The sequence below is a fragment of the Sminthopsis crassicaudata genome, chromosome 3, assembly GCF_048593235.1.
Source record: "Sminthopsis crassicaudata isolate SCR6 chromosome 3, ASM4859323v1, whole genome shotgun sequence".
NCBI lineage: Eukaryota > Metazoa > Chordata > Mammalia > Dasyuromorphia > Dasyuridae > Sminthopsis > Sminthopsis crassicaudata.
Window position 1 is genome coordinate 348,341,380 of NC_133619.1, and position 18,959 is coordinate 348,360,338.

At 40.8% G+C, this 18,959-nt stretch overlaps 2 non-coding genes across 2 annotated transcripts; both read left to right on the plus strand.

Annotated features, from left to right (window-relative positions):
* Positions 1–1,799: 1,799 nt before the first annotated feature.
* Positions 1,800–1,990, plus strand: LOC141565303 (U2 spliceosomal RNA). Its single transcript, XR_012488976.1, has one exon. It is a non-coding gene; the product is annotated as a U2 spliceosomal RNA (small nuclear RNA).
* A 6,153-nt stretch (positions 1,991–8,143) lies between these two features.
* On the plus strand, positions 8,144–8,307 carry LOC141565228 (U1 spliceosomal RNA). Its single transcript, XR_012488907.1, has one exon. It is a non-coding gene; the product is annotated as a U1 spliceosomal RNA (small nuclear RNA).
* Positions 8,308–18,959: the final 10,652 nt, after the last annotated feature.

Sequence of the window (18,959 nt, forward strand, 5' to 3'; positions counted from 1 at the left end):
AAGTTCCTCAATATAACTCACAATTAACCTCTTGCTTAAGAAAGGGAATAAATACACCATGAGTGGAAGTACACCAGAGGAGTTTAGGCCCCTAAAAGAGTTAGTAGGTGGAAAGACACCATTAGGCATAGAGGAAGGATGGAGTAAGAAGACACCATGAGGCAGAACTGGACCTTCTTCCCTCCTGTCCTCCCTCCCGCTCCCTTCCAGTAGGCCTCAGACAGATTTAAATTTCCAGGGGGGGGGGGGCGGAGGGGGAGGGGAAGGAGAAGGGGGGGAGGGGAAGGAGATGGGGAAGGTTGGGTTGAGGGGTTTTTTTGGATCTAACTCCACCTGCAAACGTACGTAGGATCACAGAAGACCTCTACAGGGCGTGGGATTTTAAGGTTGGGCTGATGCTCATCAGCGCCCTTCCTGCTAGTCTCTGAGAGTAACTGGAGGCTTTCTCCTATATGAGGCAGGACCGCATCAGATCTAAGTCTGCTTGCAGTTTTTGTTGAGGGCGGTAGCCCCTTTGGTATTCCTTGTTTGATCTCCAACTTCCTTTGGGACTTGGACTTTGATACAAGATCTGGTCAAACTAGTCTGGGCTTGTACCCAGCCCCCCACTGGATCTGAGCTGGCTTGGATAAAGCCCGCCAAAAATCTGGCCTTCTAGGAATTAACCTGAGCTCCGCCCATTACTTCTTCAAGCAGATAAAAAGAGCAAAGCTAGAACCATCTTTGGTTCAGAGATTTGAAAGATGCCAGCCAAGATGCTCGCATCAGAGATTCTCTGTCCCCGCCGCTTTCGCCTATATCTTCCTCTATCTAAAGCCTTTTACTAACCAGACCTTAACCTTGCTTCCAAACCCTGCAATAAACATCTTTTACCCATCTAGGTTTTCGGGCCTGTAAATTCATTTACAGGGGACTCTCGCAGCCACTAGACCTGACTTAACTTTGTATCCTTGTGCCGAATCCTAAGGGGGTTGCAGGGGAGCTCCATGTGACTCCCTGTACCCCGAATCCTGCCACTAGACCTCACTTAATCCTATTGAGGTATATACCTCATTATTAGGTATTTATCTCATGATTTGGTTCAAGTTACCTCATCATTTTGAGGTTCCCTGTTACCTCATCAGTTTTGATCACAGATTTTGTCTTAAATCCCGATTGGGACGTGCTTGCTGCTGCCCAGGAGCTCCCCATCTCGTAGGGAACTGCCGTCCTCCCTCCCCCAGTCCCCCATCCCCCGAGCCCGGCTCAGGGAATGTGACAAGGCCGTGGGGCACTCGGGGAGCCAGTAACGGAGGGCTCTGGGAAGTTCCCCAGAACTCACCGCCTGGTGAGGGGGCGCCGGCTCTACTTCCTGTTTCTGCGAGGTGGTTTTCTCCGCGACCAGCAGGGGCGGAAGAAAAAAGGAAGGCGAAAAAATCTTGTAGGTGTGTGCACGAAAATTTCTGGCTTCGGTGCCCTCTCTGCGCTTTCGCACCGCCCTCAGGGAAGCCATTGGTCGGCCGGTTGCGCAAGTGGGAGGGCTATGCAAATGAAGAGCGTCGGAGTGAGCAAGGTTTTCTGGGTGTCAGGAAAAGGGTTTGTCTTGCGACGAAAGCGCTAGAATTTGACAAAGTTCTGCTTTGTGGCGCGTTTGTGGCGATTGGAGTGTGTGTGAGCGCGCGCAAGAGTGGCGTTGGAGCTGTATGTTGTGTTGTGAGAGTTGTGGGAGTAAGGTGAGTCTTGTTGGAAGTGCGTTTTGTCGCCGCGTGTGTAAAGGGTAGTGTTTTTCGAGGGGTAGGTGAGCGCGGGCGAGGTTGGTTATCGCTTCTCGGCCTTTTGGCTAAGATCAAGTGTAGTATCTGTTCTTATCAGTTTAATATCTGATACGTCCTCTATCCGAGGACAATATATTAAATGGATTTTTGGAGCAGGGAGATGGAATAGGAGCTTGCTCCGTCCACTCCACGCATCGACCCGGTATTGCAGTACTTCCGGGAACGGTGCACCTCCCTCTGGGAGGATCATGCGGTTCAAAAAGTTAGAACAAACCTTTGTCAGTCTGTTTTTATGCGCTTGCTATAGGTAGTGCTTTTTTGTTTCTATTGAGTTTTTCTTCATGTGTTTGTTGTGTGGTCTGAAGGGGAAGTGAGCAAGCACTGGGAATATACGACGTAGATATAATTTGGTCAACTTGCCTGTTTACTTGCGTTCCCTGAAAAAACTTATGGCATTTGCTTAGGGAGAAATGTGGTTTCTCTCTTTCTGGAGTATCCTAGAGTATAGATAGTGAACACATAGGATCTCTCCCAAATCTTGTGTCTACGTGGGAGCTACCTGGTCAGGGCTGCAACTCAGCAAGTATGCTAGTATAAGAGTTCTTAAGTTTGCGCATGGTTGTTCTCAAACATGCTATCAGTTTTAAAACTACAGTTTGTGAAACCGTAGCCAGAGACCTCTGAATCAGAAAAGATGTGTTAAACTAGCTGTGTTAAAGCTGGTTTACACAGCAAAGGTCCGTGGCCGGAGGATTCAATCTGGAATTAGGAAAGAACAGGAAATGTAAAGAAATGCAGAGTAGGATTGAGGGCATTTGTAAATGAAGTGACTGCCCAGCATTTTGTTCTTTACATTTAGGAATCTATCTTTACTAACTTTACTTTATTCTCAGCAATACAATAACCCAAAACTGGTTTGACTGATTTATGATGACGAATGCTATTCTGTCTGAATTGAAGCATACTTTAAAAATTCTGTAATTAGGAGAGAACTGGCATTGTAAGGAAATGCAGAATAGGACTATAATAGGGCATTTTCAAATGAAACCTAAAACTGGTTTGAATGACTTATGATGACAAATGCTATTCTGTCTGAATAAATAAAGCATACTTTAAAAAACAAAACTTTCTTGAGGTTTCTTTTTGGGGGGCAGGAGGGAGAGCTATGTTTCCTTTTGCATACAAGTCATGTTGACTTGTATGGAAATGTTTTGCATAACTTCACATATGCCTTCTCAAATGGGGGGCGCGGGGGGGGGGGAAGAAGAGAAAAACTGCAATTCAAAGTTTTATATGTGTGTGTGTTTTTATTTATTTATTTTGCTGAGGCAATTGGGGTTGAGTGACTTGCCCAGGGTCACACAACTAGGAAGTATTAAGTGTCTGAGATTAGATTTGAACTCAGTTTGTCCTGATTTAGGGGCTGGTGCCACCTAGCTGTTAAGAATCAAGCCTAAATGAAGGGGCAGTTCAATTATCTGAAAGCCTTCACAGCTGTGGATCATAATATTTGAAGGAGCTGCAAAGTGCAGGTGGGAATTAAATAAATTGGAGGCAAGAGGGAAGAGGAGAGAGGTCAGAAAACTAAACTGCCTCTCACTCTCCTTTTATCAGCAGCAGCAGCATCCTTTTACATGAAGAGATCCATTCTACAGGTCTGAGTTACACCTCCAGCAGCCACTGGCAGATGGCTCCCATATCACAACACTTAGCTGCCATTCTTTATCTATTAGCTACAAATATCAACTACTCAGAAATTGTCTCTTAAACTTCACAACAAAGAGTATCCTTCAATAATGATTTGTAAATTCTCTGTCTATGGCCTCTTTCTTCCCTGGCTGTGTCAATGATTAATCACAAAAAAAATCACTTCTTCAGTGGATGACTTTGGGATTTCTTAATTTTAAGAAATCTTAAGTTCTCATTTTTTGAATCCTCAAAATGATCCTACCTGATTCAAGAGAAACCTAATACGGAGTTATACTATTAGATAGTAAGAAGAAGAGTACTTCTGAGATACCTGCCCATCCTCTCCTCAAGGACAAGGCAGGCTTTATAGCAAAAATGTTCTTTGTTGGTGTTTTTACTTAAATAATTTCATCTAAAATTACTGTTATTGATTGTTCTTCAAGGATGGTCTGTAGTGTGCTTTCTAGAGCGCCCACCCTAGGGTACCAAAATATACCCTCCATTCTAGCTCTCTGAGACCAGCCTGAGACCTTGGTCTTAGTGGAGGAGTGATGAAACAGGGAGTCCATTTATTTCAAGTCCTCTCAGCCTCTAAATACCTTAGTACAATTACATCACCACAGTATACTAAGCATGTGCTAATAATTATAGTACCATTATGTCATCACAGCACACTTGGAAAGTGTTAACTATAAGCACCTTGCTACTGATATGTAAATGCCTCTTTACTGTATCTCTGTTTCAAGTAGAACACAGGTGGTCAGGCCTCCACCCCAAGTGGAGATGGGAAGCCAAACCAGACATTGTCAGCAGTGTCATATCTTATGCTGAGTTCCACCAGTATCTGTTGCTCTCTACAATGGCCATTCTTACAGATGCTGCAGTGACCAGTAACAATCAGAAGGAAAAACATAAGAGGAAGATCTATCTTTTGCTCCTGAATTAGTTGAGGCTGTGATCAGTGTTATCATAAATAAAATTAAGGGTTTGGGGCACAGGTACTCATGTCCATTTACTGGAGCAGCGAGTATTTTGGAAAATATTGCTGCTGGGGGTTCCTAGATAGGAATAATCCACCATTCTTGTGAGTAATACATATCCAGCAGTAATCAGCTGAGACTGTTACAATCATAGCCCCAACACCCCAGGAAACTGGGTTGGAGAACTTAAAATGACTTAGAATGAGAAGTTAAAATTTCTTAAAATTAAGAAATCCCCAAACTCTTTTTGCACTCCTTAAAAGACCCTTGTCTCCTTCCCTCCTACATAAATTGAGTGGAATCTCATGCAAGACTTCTGTCTCTCTGCTCCTGTCTTTGATATATGTCCCCTAACAAACAATTGCAAATATGTCAGATAAGAAAGCAAGCATTTAACCTGTTTTGTTCAAGGCCACATGCACTTTGGATGTGAATCCTATATGGCCAGAGTCGACTTTAATATATTCTCCAATTGAAAATTAATATATTTTATATACATATTCTATGGTGAAAGGTGGTCAAAAGTAAAATTTTTAAAAAGTCACAAGTAAAAAAAAAAAAAAGTGAGTCTACCACATACCTATGTGCATGTTCATTAAGTATATAAGAATGTTTCATACTTATGATTTTTGTTACTAGAATTCCAAGCAATTTTCTGTAAATTTAAACAAATTATATTCTTTGTAAAGGAACATATTGCTCATGCAGCAGTATTATTAAATTGAAGCCTCTTCTGCTTAATTTTCTTTCTTTTTTTTTTTTTTTAATTTTCTTCTGCTTAATTTTCTAATCCATGTAATGTCCTTTCTTCCATGAAATCTGCCATCCTATATGGTCAAATAAGCCAAAAAAAGTTATAAAATCTAAGCAAAACCTTCTCCAAAGACCAACTCATTCCCCCTTACACTAGCCAGCTGTGGTATTGCCATGCTGGTGTTAATATCTGGGACTAGATTTTTCTTGTGCAACAAAATAACTGTAAGGATATGTATACATATATTGTGTTTAACATATACTTTAAACATATTTAACATGTATTAGTCTACCTGCCATCTGGGGGAGGGGATGGGGGACGGAGGGGAAAAGTTGGAACAGAAGGTTTTGCAAGGGTTAGTTCTGAAAAATTACCCATGCATATATCTTGTAAATATAAAGCTTTAATAAAAAAATATGTGGGACTAGCCCTCTCTACCACCTGATCTATCATTGCAGGCTCTTCATTGTCCAGGGAGCTAGTGACAAATCATTGTTGAACCCCTAGGACTCTTGGGAGTGCTAACACCCTTTCCCCCTAATCATTTTGGGCTACGGTAACCTTCCCCCATTCTTTCTTACCCCTTTTCCCTTTTCCCTTCTACAATCTGGAACCTGATCTGAGGAGCAACCCAGCACATTATACAGGTTTCAAAGCATATTCTTCTTGTAAATTCTATACCTTTGGCCTTTCTTTCTTCCCTGAGTGTATCAGTAATTGGTTGCAGTCATTTCTTTAGAGGGTGCTAACGGTAGGAAATTATTTGAAGAGGAAAATCTGCTCAATTCTATTTTTCAATTATTTTTGGTGAACCCACAAAGTAACCTTACCTCCTGCAGGAAAAAAAATGCATAGATTATTACAACATTGGAAGAGGAGTAATTCTGTGATAATATCCCAGACTCTCCAGGTTTCCCTCTCAGAAGGATTTGATGGGTTTTGTAAGCAAATGTGTCTCTTTGTGGTTTTGTGTTGTTCTTAAAAAGATGAAGCAACAGTTTTTGAGTAATTGGTCATTGGTCAGGATCGCTCTTGAATAACAAAGACCTCTCATGAAACCCAGCAAACATTTCATTTTCGATCATCCTCCTGCCCCTGCACTCTTCCACTAAGATCAAGACTGGGCCAGAATAAAGACTTTAGACTCTATTCTTGACCATTCTCGTGTATCTATCCTGCTGAGACCAAGGCCTGTCTGAAGGACCTCCAGAAAGCCAGCCCGGACATTACATTTGTCCTTGGAAGAGTCAGCTCTGGTTAGCAAACGAGAGAATGAATATTATGAGAGGTGGGCTTATTCTAATTAAATGGTGAATGTGACTGATCACTAAGACTAAAAGACTTAACCATACTCATCTCACCCTCTCTAAGCTAATCTAGACAAAAGGGAGAATTGAGTAACATAATGGGCCAAAATCCATCCATTGACTTAAAATAAATTTCTTTACCTTTTGAAAGATCTGAATTTTTCCTCTCATTATCACCCCTGAACTTCAAGGCTGCCTGAATAACCTACAGGCGTGGATTTCTGAATGAAGAAATAAAAAAGGGGGAAACTCCTAGTCCTAATTCAGTGATTAGTTATTAATATAAGAGAAAAATAATAATTTCTTTCAGTTGGTATTTCGACTTAATAGGTTCTGTCCCAACTTGCAATTCTTCATTGTCCTCAAAGTTGGCAGTGCTAGGAAATGACTCTCTGATCAACAAAAATAAAAAGAGAAAATATAAGAGAAGGCTCATTAAATGCGGATGTAGTTAGTATCCTTAGGAATGAAACGGCTAGAATGCTTTGGGGCTTAAGGACCTATGTTCTCTCACTTCCGAGCAGTTCTTTGACTGGAAAGGGTTTCTGCTGGGGCAGTGTCCTCTTTTTTAGGTGAGAATGATCAGTCCTTCATCTATGTACTATTTAGTCATTAGGGAAAATTTCATCCGCTGAGAGTGATGACCTAATGATGCAGGGCCTTTGAGATAATGTTCTTTAGCATCAGCAACCTCAGATCTCTCCGATGTAGCCTCCGTTACATTACATACGTTAGGAAGCTTAAGAAAGGAGAGTTCTGTGCCCACAGAGATTGTCTTTGAAGTCACTGGGACAAAGAAGGTCAAAGCCAAAGGCAAAGGCAGGAACAAGAGGGAAGGGGATGCATTGGATAATTTGTGATCTGGCCACGTTTGTGCGTGTGCATTTGCAAAGGTAAATCAGTTTCACATATTTTCTAGCTATATTCAACTGTTAATGACCCAAAAAGCAGATTCTCTGAAGTGACTACGACTGTGTCTTATAACAAAAAAGTTTTACAAAACATATGAAAACTACGGGATAATTTCAGAAGGGCTTCCCACCTTTTAGCAGAAAAGGTATTGAATGAAACTGAAATGAAAAGGGAGGGCCGAGGCGGAGACTCCGAACAGCCCGCGAGAGGGGAAGCCGAGCCCCAGCGTTCCCGGCGGGTTCGGAGGCGGAGCAGTTAGGACAAGGTTTCAGGGAAGAGGCGTGGCTTGAACTGGGACAGATTCAGAAAAATGGAGAAAAGCGAGGAGAATCGAGGACCCGCATAATAGTAAACCGACCGAAAAATAAAACTAATCTGCTCTCGCCACAGAGAGAGGAGGATACATTCTCATATGTATGCATAAAAAAGCATTTCTTTTGTCTCGCTCCTAGTGGCTTAGAGCGATAGCTTATGAGATGGCAGTCTCCGGGAGGCTGGGTGAGTGACGTCAGAAGAGGGAGGCAGTATGCAGATGAACCACTCGTGGGCCTGTTTTGTTGACCAGTTTTCTCCCCCTGGAAAGTGGAGTTCTGAGGGTCGGAGCTCGTAGATTTCTGGAAGGGAAATGTTTTTTGATTTGTGTGGTTTGCGTGGCTGGAGATCGGTGTGTGGGATGTGTTGTGTTGGTGACCGTGTGCTTGATGTGTGAGCATGCGGAGGGAGAGGGCAAGCGTGGTGTTTCAGAGCATACTTACCTGGCAGGGGTGATTCCATGATCACGAAGGTGGTTTCCCCAGGGCGAGGCTTATCCATTGCACTCCGGATGGGCTGACCCCTGCGATTTCCCCAAATGCGGGAAACTCGACTGCATAATTTGTGGTAGTGGGGGACTGCGTTCGCGCTCTCCCCTGATATTTTAGTATCAAGAACAGCCAATTGCTCCTAGCATTAGTTTAGTGCCACATGAACGAAGTATATGTTATTTTATTTATAGTCCTTGGTTTTAGTATCCGGAAGTCCAAAATGCATGATTTCTGCGACGAAATTATGCTTTGGAATTCCGTCACAAGCTTGTTTTAGGTCAAAGCTCCCCTTATTGGCGCGTACTGGAGTGGGTGACAACATTCTTGGAATACCAGTTAGCACGCGCTTTGCATAAATGGCCGGTGAAATGCAGTTCCTGCACTAGGACTTTGCTTTCTCGGGAGAATCAATATGCAAACAAACTAAGCATTGTAGAGAAGTAAACGTTTGGTGATGAAAGAAAACACTGCAATTTAACAGAGAAGGTTGTGAGGTTGTATTTTAGGCATTCCGGTCAGTCATAGAGAATACCTTGCGCTGAGATGTGTTATATGGAAGAAACTGGAATGGAAAGTTATTTGCTCCTGGAGGCAATCGGAAGACACTGAATTTATTTCAGTAAGGAGAGAAACATGCTCCGTCTGCATTTAAAGAACATTATTTTACTGACTAATTGGAGGATTGATTGAAGTAAAAAGAGACTAAGGGAGGTAGGGGAAAGAGATTTTTTTTTTTAATTTTTTTTATTATATATATATATATTTTATAATATTATCCCTTGTATTCATTTTTCCAAATTACCCCCCCTCCCTTATTCCCTCCCCCCGACGACAGGCAATACCATACATTTTACATGTGTTACAATATAGTCTAAGTACAATACATGTGTGTGAATATCATTTTCTTGTTGCACAATAAACATTAGAATCCGAAGGTACATGCAACCTGGGCAGACAGATATTAGTGCTAACAATTTACATTCCCCTCCCAGTGTTTCTTCTCTGGGTGTATCTACCTCTGTCCATCATTGATCAACTGGAAGTGAGTTGGATCTTCTTTATGTTGAAGATTTCCACTTCCATCAGAATACATCCTCATACAGTATCGTTGTTGAAGTATACAGTGATCTTCTGGTTCTGCTCATTTCACTCAGCATCAGTTGATTTAAGTCTCGGGGAGAGAGATTTTTTGATGGTGAAATCACAGAGTTTGGCAACAGCATGGATGGATGGATGGATGGGTGGAGTGGGATAAGAGTTTGCGAGGAATCCAAGTTGACACCAGGCTGGGTTTTGAGCTTGAGGTACATACAGGGAGTATGTTGCTCTCCACAGAAAAAGGGATGGTTCAAGGAGGGAAGTATTTTGGGGAAAAAAACTAGTTCTCTTTTAGACATACAGAGTTTAAGGTTTTAACTGGACATTCAGCTTGGGATGTCTAAAAGGTAGCTGGAAATGGGATATTTGAGGTCAATAAAGACATTGGGACAGAAAAAGTAGATTTGAGCATAAAGATGGCAATACTGAGCTGGAAACTTATGTGAACTATCTTCCTCTGTCCGTAAGAAGCCCATTTGACAATTATTAGACCAATTCCCAGACTAATCTGTTGTTCTAGAATGATTGTGAGGTTGGAATTTGCCTATCCTTCCAACTTCTGTGTACCTTTAAACAACTTTTGAGATATTGATTAGCATATCTTTAGACAGGTCTGGGACGTGGTCTGTCGGGTTCATTCCTAGCTCTTGGACCCACCCTCTTGAGTTCAGTTACTTCTCTGGTCTCCCTGAGAAACTCCAAAGCCTTGCTTTCCCTTCTAACAAATCTGCTTATGATGAACTTTGATAAATTCTTTCAGGACTAAGCCAACTATGACATTTTTTTCTTTCTCTCTCCTTCATAGTGCCTTCCCTTTCATGGTGACTTTTCCCTTACTCAACTGCTTAATTTAACCTGCCCCTTTAATGGCTTACTCCCATCTCACCAAGTGTTTCTGTTCTCCTGATTATTTCTGAATTCCCCTGGAGAATTTTTCTTTTTCCTTACTAACTATATGCTCTCTCAACTTTATTTCATAGTTGCCACTTCTGGTTCCTGTTTTACCTCTTATCTATTCCCCTAAATAAATCTACTTTTGGCCAAAGAGAATGGCATTGTGAATGTCACATGTTTATTTTGAATTGCTACTTCTGCCATCAAGACCATCAATACCATCTAGCTCATCCTTGCTGAATCGTGTCTTGGAATTTTGGCTGAGAATAGAAGGTTGCCCCTTCAAAAACCATTAGGGTTTTTGGATTTGGGAATTCATTATTCTGAGATTGAGCTCATTATAAATGATTATTTTGTTCAATTTAAGTAAGATGAAGAAGACTAATTTCCTAAACTCTGCCAAAACCTACAATAGAGACTGAGGCCTAAGTGGGAACTCCAGGTTATCACTAGTAGGGTTAATGAGATGGAGAGAAGGCCTGCACTGCAAGGCTTTGACCATGTTTCTTAACCAGATGCCTCATTACAATGATCTTAAAGAGTTTTCACTATTATTTGTTGAAGAGTATAATGCAAATTCAGGATAGGACTATTAAAAATAAAGACTCCTGACATTTTTTGGTTGTTGTTGTTTAATAATGACAATTTATTTTCACAGTATAATTATTTTAAAAGGAGATATCAAATAGCTTTTTTTTTTAAATTCTGCAACTTATTGCAGAAACCATAGATAATTTCCTTTTTAGTTTTTTTAGTCTTTTTAGTTTCCTGTTGGTTTGTCTCAAAGTTCCTAAAGAATTTATTTTTAAAAATTGATTTTTTAGTAACTAAATTAAATTAATAATTAATTAAATTAAAAAAAAAAAATGAAAAGGACCTACATGTGCAAAAATATTTGTGGCAGCCCTTTTTGTAGTGGCAAGAAACTGGAAACTGACCTTTTGTCCATCAATTGGAGAATGACTGAAGGAGTTATGGTTTATGAATGTAATGGAATAGTATTGTCCTATAAGAAACGACCAGCAGAATGATTTCAGAAAAATCTGGACTTACATGAATTGATGTTGAGTGAAATGAATCAAACCAAGAGAACATCATACACAGCAAGAAGCGTATGTAACTGTAATGGATTTGACTATTTTCAACAATGAGGTGACTCAAGGCAATTCCAATAGACTTGTGATGGAAAGAACTACCTACCATCCAGAGAAAACAATGGAGACTGAATGTAAATCAAAGCATAGTATTTTCACTTTTTTGTTGTTTTCTTGGTTTTTTTCTTTCTTGTTTTTTTTTTTTTCCCTTTTGATCTGATTTTTCTTATGCAGCATGATAAATATAGAATTATGGTTAGAAGAATTGCACATGCTATTGATGAGGTTTAGAATTGGGGTACCTAAACAAAATTAGGGTTTAATTGAGGTCTAGTGGCAGGTTCGGAGTATAGGGAATCAAATAGAGCTCACCTGCAACCCCTTTGGATTCAATGCAAGGATAGAGAGGTCTAGTAGTGGCGTAAGAGTCCCCTGTAAAGGAATTTACAGACCAGAAAACCTAGATTGATAAAAGAGGTTTATGTTGGGGTTTGAAAGAAAAGCTAAAGTTTAGTTAGTAAAAGGTTATGGTAGAGGTAAGAGGGCACCAGAAACAGAGTTCCAGTGGGCAGAGATCCTTGGCATGCCAGGTGTAAGGCTGCCATGTTTGGAACCTCTGTAAGGAGAGGACTCCAGCTTGGCCCTTTTATAATGAGAGATTTAGCTAAAGAGGCTGGTGGGTGGAGTCCCAAGTTGGCTCAGATCTAAGTGGGGATTGTGAGAGCCTGGATCTCCTATTGGAATTCAAAAGGATGCTTTTGACAGGATTTGTGAATTAAAGGTCCCATCTTCTTGAATTGATAATGCATCAGCTAGGAGGGGCTGGGAATCAGAAAGGAATAAATCCATCTGAAAGGATTAGTTTCTTAAAGGGACCACAACTGAATGGAAGAAAAATTTGGAGCATAAAGTTTTGTAAAGGTTGAACACTATCTTTGCATGTATTTGGAAAAAATAAAAGAATAGCTTTTTAAAAGCACCAATAATTTTTAAGAGATTTGCATTGATTTACTCAAAAAAGTGTACATTTTTGCTGTGCTTTCATATGTATATGTATGTATACACACACACATATATATAATAGTAAATTTGTTGCCTTTGTTTGGATCAAAAGCAAATATTTTGAAATCCTAACAATTCAAAAAACAATGACCAGAGAAATAATTGTAGGACACAAAGCAATTTTGCAAGTGATACTAAAGTAGTTACTATCCTTTTTATAGGAAATAGTGTTATATTCCAATGGGGCCCAAAAAGTACATCATACCATTGTGTCCATTTCCTTTTCTATTAAGATTGCAGCTTTCTTAAAGTGCTGCTGGGGAAAAGATTATGCTGATACCAATCAGAAAGTAATATTTTGCAGATATTTCTGAATTTCAGTTTCAAAACTGCCTGCCTTTGGGATGGCCTGGGGGGTCTTTCTGAGAAGCTTCTACTTCATTCTTCCTCTTCCCAGGTTCCAGGCTTACTTTCCTTATGCCTTCTCAGACCTGGTCCTCAGTCTCCTCCTCCTCCTCTCATATTCACCTACATCCATCTTCTAGAACTTAGTGGACAACACTGTGTTTCAACATCTCCAAACCAGAAAAGTTTAAATTATTCTCCATTGTGGTCCCTGCCAATGAAACCTCTATTGATTATATTTTCAATACTTTTTGCCAGCTGCCTGGATCATGGGCTTCTGCTCTCAATTTATCTTTTTTTTTTTTTTTTTTTGGAGGCTGAGGTTAAGTAACTTGCCCAGGGTCACACAGCTAGGAAGTGATCAGTGTCTGAGATCACATTTGAACTCGGGTCCTCCTGAATTCAAGGCTGGCGCTCTATCCACTGCGCCACCTAGCTGCCCCTCTCTCAATTTATCTTTACTGCAGCTCTATTGCTTTGGGTTGTCCATCAACTGACTCAGTATTAATAGTGCCACTTAAAAAAAATCCAACAAGATAAGATCAGGGATGTTGTTGGTATGTACTCAGTTAAAGGTAATAAGCAGTCCTGGGGTGCTTACCTTAATGCACAGAATTCCAGAGGTAATCTCCAAATAAAGAGGTAAATGATCTCTCAACCACAAAAAAAATCACATGATTTTCCCCAATCAGATCTCTAGCAGTACATCTGAATTTCCTCATGCACTTTTCATATTCCATTTTGTATTTGTGTAAGAATAAACGTCTTTGAAGGCAAGGATAATATTTTCTATATTTACCCCATCAACCATATAGACACTTTGCATTGTATATTTGATTCATACTTAATATAGTAACATTTGCTGTATTAAATACAATACAGTATTAGTGTTTGATGCTGAAAATGTGCTGACTGATTTTTCTGAGTGGGAGGATTGAGAAATGAAATGTATATAGAAACAAAGTTCAGTGTTGACATACTTGGTGCTTTTGGGGTAATCTGGGTCTCTAGGAATGAAACAAGGAGAGCCATAACTAGATAGTTCAGTAGATTTCCAAAGGACAGATGTTCTTTCTTCCACTCTCTTTAACTTTAGGCCTTCCTGGTTGTGTCCTGCCCAGATGAGCCTGAGCCCTGGACCGATGGTTAACTCTTTTAGCAAGATTAATTTATTAAATTTTACAGAGAGGATGATGAAGGATCATGAGTGATATTACCCCATAAAACAGAAGCACTATAAAATAAACGGGTTTAAAAAAATCGTAGCTATCAGAGGCCCAACCAGGACCAAAGTTGAAGGATTTTCTAGATTTGGTGAGGTCTTCCAGATTCTCTTATCCTAGAATAACCTCCTGGAAAAGTTCTATTACTTTTGGTCCAACTATCCACATATACAAAACCAAGTGAATGAAAAACCTCTATTGTCAGATTATAGTCTGTCCTTATGATGGGAATATAACTTCTAGGGGAAACAGCAGTAAGAAGGTTCCCCCCACACACATGTTAGAGTGCTTCTGTTCTGACAATGTCAATGATTTTAAAGTCTTCTGGCCTTAGAATAGTCCTACAAACATTACTGACCGACAGATACATAATCTGTTGGTCAGTGATACCCAAGTTCCTGAGACCACTCCTCAGTTCTACCTCTAAGCCATATAATTAGCATATCAGTGACATGGAGAACTGGATAAATTTGTCTCCTTGTTCCTGGTTCTTTGCTAAATTCTTTTGAAACTTAGCCTGCTTCAATTGGTGATACAATTACAATAGACTTTGCCCCTTGACTTGGAGATGAGTTCAAGCCTGCAAATGCTTTTGAGACACCTTGCAACATTGGTCTGTGATCCCCAACCTTTTGGGGTCCCTTCCCAATCTCAACATTTAGATAGCTAGTCTTATAATACTTGTCCATCAAGGACAAGGGAATCTGTCTCACAAATATTAAAATTGCACTTTGGGAAAACCAGTATATTTTTCTTGAACAGACACTGCAAATGAGGAAGATATTGGGTAAGGACTTAATAGGAGAACACACCAGATTGTCTTGGGGAAATTGAAAAGCTTCTTTAATGCCCCCAAATTTTCAGCAGGAAGTATTCAGAAGTGTCTTACCCAGTTCACAAGAATAAGATGCAGAACTTGAACTCATATCTTCTATACTCTGAGCCAGCTCACTAAAATGCTTGGAGTGGTCATACTGTTGATGTTCAAAAGGAGACACCAAAATGTTGGGGCTGCAAATCAGTGTTGGGAAGGCTTGAACCTGCCTCCAAGTCAAGGGGCAAAGTTTATTATAACTGAAGTGAGCTAAGTTCCAAAAGGGTTTAGCAAAGAACCAGGAGCAAAAAGATAAATTTCTAGGAAAAGACAGAGATGCTAATTTTATGGCTTAGAGATAGAATTGAGGAGTGGTCTGGTATGCACCTCAATGTTGAATTTTATGGTTTAGGGGTAGGGTTGAGGCATAGCTTGTACGTACCTCACCATTTGTCTCAGAAACCCTGTGATCACTGACCAATATATTTTTATGTGGCAGTCAGCAATATTTGTAGGACTAGTGTTCCATTATATATATATATATATATATATACATATATATATATATATATATATATTCACTATATTATTCCTAATATATATATGATGTAAACTCAGGTCTTTTGGGGAAGAATGATGTAAATTGTGTCCCTTTTGATCTTTAGGGGACACTGAAACTGCCTCCCCCTTTTGGGGGAAGGGTATTCCTGAGCCTCAAACACCTTTCCCAGACAACATCCTTCCCAAGTAAAGTGGTCTCATTCAATTGGAGACCTTGGCCAGGGGCATAATCACCACCCTCTACTAAAATGGAGATTAATCTCTCCAACTGTTTTGGGGGAGGGGCCTGGGAACCCCCCCGCATAAGGGTTCAGAAGGCTGATAAAAGACAACTCTGAATCCTGAATCATTGCAAATGTCCTAACAAGATTTTGCCCACTGGTGAAGATATTTGCTTCTCAGTATAACCCACCTTTGCTATATTCCTAACAGGACCTTGCCTGTTAGGGGCCAGGACCAGTCACAGGAAACCTCAACAGAGACTGCCTATAACAGCTTCCCCGACCGGATGGGGCTTCCCCCGGCCCTCCTTGTTGAGACAGGAGGAGGGAATCACCAGACAGAGAGCCAAGGTGGATAGAACACAGTGATGTTTATTGAAGTTACAAGCCAGCAGTGTTTCTCAGAGCCCTTCCGCATTTGCTCTTTTATTTTGTTTTGGGTTCTTCCGGGGCTCCTCCCTAGTTCCTCCCCGAGGGTGGAGCCAAACCCTTCAGATGCCTCCCCAGAACCCGCCCAGGTCCTGCCGTGTCAGCAGTGCCAAGGTGGCAGTTCCAGGTTCGGGCGGGTCCCAACATCAGGCCGTCTCCGCTCCACTCAGGAGGCCTAGGTCCAGAGCCCCTCACACTTGCCCACTAAGAAAGCTTTCTTTTTAGTGAAAATAAATTCCCTTTTGCCATCCAGACTTTGAGTTGGCAAATACTTTCACAAAGAACCTGCAGCACTGACCAGAGGGGATCTCCTACCCTCAATTCTCACATCCCATCATATATACACATACACACCGATGTAAACTGTGTCCCCTTTAATCTTTGGGTGGAGAAGGGTTGGAAAGAAATCTGTGGGGGAAGGGTGACTAGGGTTCTCAAACTCCCCCCCCCCCCAACACGTGTGGGAAAAGGGTGAAGAACTTACAGACTAAGCACATATTGATCAGAGACTGTTAGCTAAAGGCCCCAGTCCCGTGATTTTAGATAAGGCCTGGACTGCATTCCATTGTCCAAAGAAGCTGTATATCACCTTATCTACTACATTCCATTGACCAATTAGAGAAACAGTAGACTTATGGGACCAATCACAACATATAGAGGGTGGGATTTTGGAGATTCTTTGTCTGAAATGTATAAAAGCTGTAAGCGTTTTCAAGGCTCTGGCCCTATCTTGCTGTGAAATTTGGCTCACAGACCAGGATGGGGTCTGCTTCTTGAGATTCTAATAAATAATTCTGCTTTCTATGCGTGATATCTGAGTAGTCAAATTGGCTATTAATAGAACATCAAAAAATATAGAGAACAAAATGGAAAAGTTCAGGTGGGGACCCAAGTAAACAGTGCAAATGAATGGCTACTTGTTATGGGCCAGAACTTTGTACTTAAAACAAGGATTCTTACAAGATGTTAACTCAGTGGAACTGATGAGATAATGGTGATCTAGTTTAGCATGGTGAGTAATAGTTCTCTAAGTCCAGTATGATTGATTTTATCTTACAACAAATAATGGTTCCCTAGTGATATAATAATTGGTTTATACTCAGTGTGGAGAATATAAGCTGGGACTCAGACTCAGAACCAGATTCGTTCACTTCCTCTCACAGCACTGTGATTGGCCTGGCCTGCTGCACTTCCCCCACTGAGACTAAGACCTGTCAGAGCCAGAGAGAGACTCAGAAGGGACAGACATAGACTGGAAAGAGATTGAGAGAGAGATTCATTTCATCTTCATCAGCCTCTTAATGGCCAGACCTGTCCTTCTGTTCCCCCATGAGACCAAGACTGCTCTGAAAGGCTGGCCTGGGCCCCAGGCAAGGAAACTAGATTGTGAAGGAGTTAATAAAGGATCTGGACTTTTACACCTGGCTATTCTTGTGGTGATTACTGAAAAGAAGGCTGCTCCCTAGACCTCCAGAAAACCAACAAAGAACATTACAACTACTTTTAAAATCTTAATACAAATTAAAAAAAAAAAAAAAAAAACATGAGTCATAAATTCCTTGGTTATTTTTTGTCTACTCTGGTGAACAGAGCCCTCCCTGGGTTTGGAGTCATTTTGGGTTGTGGATGGTGAATTTCCTGTTGTCATGATTTAGAGATCATCCCTCAAACCACCATACTGCTTCTGACACTACCCTTGTTAAAAGGGAGAGCGGGGAATCAATTGTTTTAAATAAAGCAATTTATAAAGGAGAATGATTACAGGAAATATGTTAAACATCCTATACAGATTGTACCTAAGACAAGGAAAATATCAGAACAAAATTTCCAAGCTCCAAGCAAAACAAAAAACTTTTCCAGAAGAAAAGATTCAAAACTTTCATACAGTTATTTCACTAACAATAACGAGGTTATATAGTTCTTAATATGAGCCAACTCTATGGTGTTTTCCAGTTATTATCTCATTGGATCACATAAATCACTATTTATGGCTGCTTTTTTCCTGGTAGTGTAATACCAGTAGAGACTGGTTTAACTTTAAAATGGAGAATTTAATAAGCTAGCTGACCAATGGGACTGTTGTCCCAAGCATTTGGTGCAGAGGAAGCGAGGCAGAGCTTACTTAGGATTGTAGCTGGGGAAGAAGCAGAGAGAACGCAGTTAGGTTAATTTCTCGATTTATCATGTTTTTCACAGCCTAAAGCGATAACAGAATGCATACAATGGTGGGAATGGGTTAAGGGGCCCTTCCAGGGTCAGTGTTTTCAGAGAACAAACAGTAACTGAGAAGCACCTCACAGGTGGGATGCCCCAGTAAGCGGAAGAACCGAAACAGGCAAGGTCCCTCTGTGGTCATGCTGTCACTTTGCTCTAGTGCTCTAGGCCAAGTTTAGGTTCTCAGAGGAAACTTACAGGGACCTTTTTGGCTCAACAGTAGCAAAAACTGGGCAAGTGTTCTCCCACGGGAGTGACTGGATCCCCAGTGCTTTATGAATGGGAGCGTACATTTGTGTACCATAACAAATGATGAAATGGATGCTCTCGCAGCAAGGTGGATGGGACATACCTTTATAAAACAGGGATAATTTTACAATAATATTATATGAAAAGTCTCTGTGAAAAGCCTGAGAATGAAGATGAAACCGGGCTCACGTGAGGGAGTTAAAATTAAGATGTAGACACATACTTGTGCAGTCATGAGCGACGTAGAAAATGGTATTCCTGGATTACGTGAATAAGTATTAAAGGTTTTATTGTTTGGGCTTTTAAAAAAGTGGATGACTACATCGAGGGAGGGTGACAGTCAGCAAAAATGCTTATTAATCAAAATGAATAAAAATTAACATTAAACTATTTAAATAAAAAGAAACTAGTCCGACGCCTGACCCAAGATAAACATTTATTAATTGTTGGACGAATTGGCTTGTAAAAGAAAAGGCAAGGAGAAAAAGCGGTCTCTCCGCTTCCGTTCTCCGAGAAGGGGGGCGCCCTCTCTCAGTCACGGACCACATGCGGATCA